Source organism: Chelonus insularis, unplaced genomic scaffold, assembly GCF_013357705.1.
Source record: "Chelonus insularis isolate UGA/USDA-ARS -01 unplaced genomic scaffold, ASM1335770v1 contig_36_pilon, whole genome shotgun sequence".
In the NCBI taxonomy this organism is placed as follows: domain Eukaryota; kingdom Metazoa; phylum Arthropoda; class Insecta; order Hymenoptera; family Braconidae; genus Chelonus; species Chelonus insularis.
Window position 1 is genome coordinate 469,582 of NW_023276530.1, and position 4,125 is coordinate 473,706.

Sequence of the window (4,125 nt, forward strand, 5' to 3'; positions counted from 1 at the left end):
TTTAGCACAATTGGAATACAATTATTTGTATTTTGATTAAAATTGGATGTTTTGATTTTATCTTATTAGTACAGTAACATTCCAGTGTGTTGAATGCATTAATTTGCTATACATAAAATTACATTCAACTGATATTCAGAAGCAATTACACCTTTAAGGTAATGTATGATTATGTATTATGGATACACAATGAAGTCCTTTCTTATTAAAACAAAGTTCTGATTAGTTTGCATGAAATATTTCAAAACTTTGATAAGATATCATGAAATGAAACTTTGATGAGATAGTTTATATTTACCAAGTTTTTTTGATTATTTATTATGGGTTTATCGCTTAGTTATAACCGAAGTGTCAACCAATATGAAGTACTTTGCTTAGTATTTAGTTTTTTTAAAGATTGATTAGCATTTATATTTATATGCTAATCAATATATTATTATTAGTGATTAAAATTTATTAGTCGAAAAAGAATATGAATTTATCCTATTAAATTAAATTGAAGTCATTAAATTTATCATTATGTTTTTTGTTTCAGGAGGTTCATCTATTTTCATATTTAGAAGTTACTCAACACTTTTACTCATAATTATTCAAACACGAATAATCTGCTTCCGAGCAGTCTCTAATATAAGTATAATTATTCAAATACGAATAATCTGCTTCCGAGCAGTCCATTTAAAATTGTATTTATATACATTAAACTAGTATTTTTTCAGCATTTTTGTTTATTGAAATTAGAACAATAATGAATATCAAAGGAAGATATAATTCAAATGAGATATCAAATGGGGATCGTTTGAGTGATGAAACGATAGATCATTTTGCACAACTTTTACATTATCATTTTGGTTATAAATTTATGGAAAGTTGGAAAACATTAATTCCTGACTATATTCCATCTTTAGATTTAAGAAAAAAACATATTCAAATCTTGCATAGTAGAGATGGAGGGTATCATGATTATAACCAACATGCTTCTGATCATTGGGTTTGTCTGTACTATGATACAAATATGATATATATCTTTGACTCAATGAATAATAAGCAATTAAAAAATGAACATATTCTTTTTATTGAAAAATTATATCCTTCTATTGCTCTTGAACCTGGAAAGAATGTTATTTTTCCGAGTGTTCAAAAACAAACGAATGGTTCTGATTGTGGTGTCTTTGCTATTGCGTTCGCTGCTTCATTAGCATGTAATGAATGGCCAGAAAATGTCCAATATGACATTGCGAGAATGCGACAACACTTTCGCTATTGCTTTTGCAGTGACACTGGTACATAAATTAGAACCTGAATCAATACATTATGATATTAATGGTATGCGTAATCATTTATTACGTATATTTGAATCAAATATCATAAATCATTTTCCGACTGAACCGTCTTCTAATAATTTTCAATCATTAGATTTAAGTAAAATTCGCTTGAATGATAAATTAAGTACACGTTCTCGAAAAGAAAAATATCTCAGTACTAAATGCATTTCGAGAGAGGAAAATTTTTCTTTTGTAGAATCATCAGCTGATAATTCAGAGATGAATAAAAATGTGAATCCAAAAATTAGTTTAATAAACTCAAGTGACAAACATAAGCAATTGCTAAGTCAATTTCCAATTAGTTCGAAACTTTTGAATAAAAAATTACGTAATGCAGGAGAAAAATCTATGAAAAAAGACGATAAAAGAACAATAAAACAATCAGATAATAAAAAAGTTTACTTTACAGAAATTTATCAAAAATTTCTTTAAACAAGAAATAAACAGCAAAAATTAAATACTATTAATAATAATAAAGTAAATATTCAAAAAAAAATTAAACAAGCTATTGTAAATAAAATTGTAAAAAAATCTCGTCAACGAGATAAAGATAGAGTAAGTTTAAAACTGAAGTTGACTTCCGAAGAATACATTGACAAATTATCAGAAATTATCGATCATAATAGTTATATTGAGTATTCCAAACGTCGATTAGGAGCTCAACGAATTGTTAAATGGGTTTTATTCCAAAGACAAATTTTTTTAAAAACTTTATACAATAAAATAGACATTTTGAAAAAAAAAGCTGATCGAAAGTTATCTTTATTACATCAGACCATACAAATTATAGATGCTACAAAATCTGAGTATTCGGATTTAAGCCAATTGAAATTGAAATATAAATCCCTTTGTGGGAGAACATTACATAATTATTCTACTGAAGCTTACTTTTATGACACAGCTTACATGGATACAATATCAAAAATTTTTACTTTGAATAAAAAAGGTCAAGTCATGAATGTTTTACCTATGATTGATTTTAAAAAAAGAAAGTGGCAGTGTGATGAATATTGTCGATACATGAATGATAATTTGACGGATAATAATGAAAATTCCATTTTTACTAACTATAAAAAATTTCTTGAAAATATAACAATTAGTAACTTACGAAATTTTCCTATTTTATTAAAAAAAGTTTTTTATCATCATTCTGTACAAAAACAAGGTCATTTTAGCAAATGTTTCGAACTTTCTAAAGACTTCTGTAAATCTTCTTATTTATCAGTTTTTTCCTTGTCACCCCATTTTCCAGAAGTCAGATATATACAACGTTTACTATATAAAGTATCTGAATTATATAGAAAAATAAATGAATTAGATACAGCGTTAAATACAGCAGATTCCAATACTTTAATTCAGATTTCGGATGAAATAAAGAAAAAAAAATACAATTTTCTTCATAAACATGATATAAACTTAAATGAAAATGAAATTTTAGATGAACATAAAGATGCATTTAAAGCATTCACTGAACGTTATTTAGATATTCCTAATGTTAAATGTATTTCTTGTCAGAGACTTTTTTCTCTATCAAAGGTACAAAGAATAGAAAGCTTTAGAAAATCAATAGAAACTGATGTATGGAAACATTTAAACTTGTTTATAAAAGATAGAGATGATCTGAAAAGTGACTTCATATGTTCGTACTATCCAACGAGCAAAAACATTTCAAGTGGTTCAAAGACTTGGAACTATTATAGAAATAGAATTAATTAATAGAAAAAACTTACCCAATAGTATGAGAATTCAAAAACTTAAAGGTCAAACATTTCATTTACCTTTACCATTAGAACAAACGCTTGAAAAAATATGTTCCACAACTGATCCGATAAACAGAAATCATGAGTTATACATACTTATTCGAAGTATTCCAAATAAATCAAAAATTGTATGGCAAGATATTGTAGATCTTGAAAAAGTTTTAAAATGTTTAACATGGTTAAAAAGGAATAATCCATTATATAATAATGTCGTAGTACCTGAATTTGCTCAACATTTATTGCAATGGTTCACTTCTGATCAACTTAATTTTGACTGCGATTTTAATGAGGAAAGTGAAAAAAAGGATAGAAAAGTTGTACAAGCTCTTATGGATCACAATTATTACATTGAATCGGAAATACTACCACTTATTGATCATGATTATTGTAATTTTAAGTCTTCAAGTATTACTTCAAACTCTATTCATCATTTTGAAAAAGAAAATAGTAAATCATTTATTACAAATAAGCAAAAAAATGAATCATTGATTGATGAAAATAAAGAAATAAATTTGTCACTATTTATAAATAATAAAAATAGCAATGATGATACAACAAATATAAAATAACAACCGGTTGTAAATGATAATGTAAGTGATTTTTTAATTCCATCATATAAATCCAATGATGATGGCTCTGAACAAGATGAAATCGTATTAAATATCCAGAATGTTGAATTAACTGATCATAATTACTGCCAAGTTTTAGACCAACAAAACAATAATAAACGAGCATTACTTACACAAATTTTAGATCCTGATCATCAATGTGAAGAATTTACGATATATCCTCTACATGATAAAAGAATTAATGATACTTCTACGAATTTATATCAAATGTTAAAAGTTTATGATGAACCATTAGATAATCGAATAGAAGTGTTAGATTTATTATGCTTTCCCTATTTATATCCATTTGGTGAAAATGGTCAACATGAAGAAAGACTTCAAAAAAAATCAGATTTCCACTATATAAAAACACGAGTGACATCTGCTGATCCGCGATTTCGTTTGAATCTAGAGTAGCGGTAGATACTCGGCGCC

At 26.4% G+C, this 4,125-nt stretch overlaps 1 pseudogene; it reads left to right on the plus strand.

Moving 5' to 3' along the window:
* The first annotated feature begins 745 nt into the window (after positions 1–745).
* On the plus strand, positions 746–1,840 carry LOC118067211 (uncharacterized; annotated as a pseudogene).
* Positions 1,841–4,125: the final 2,285 nt, after the last annotated feature.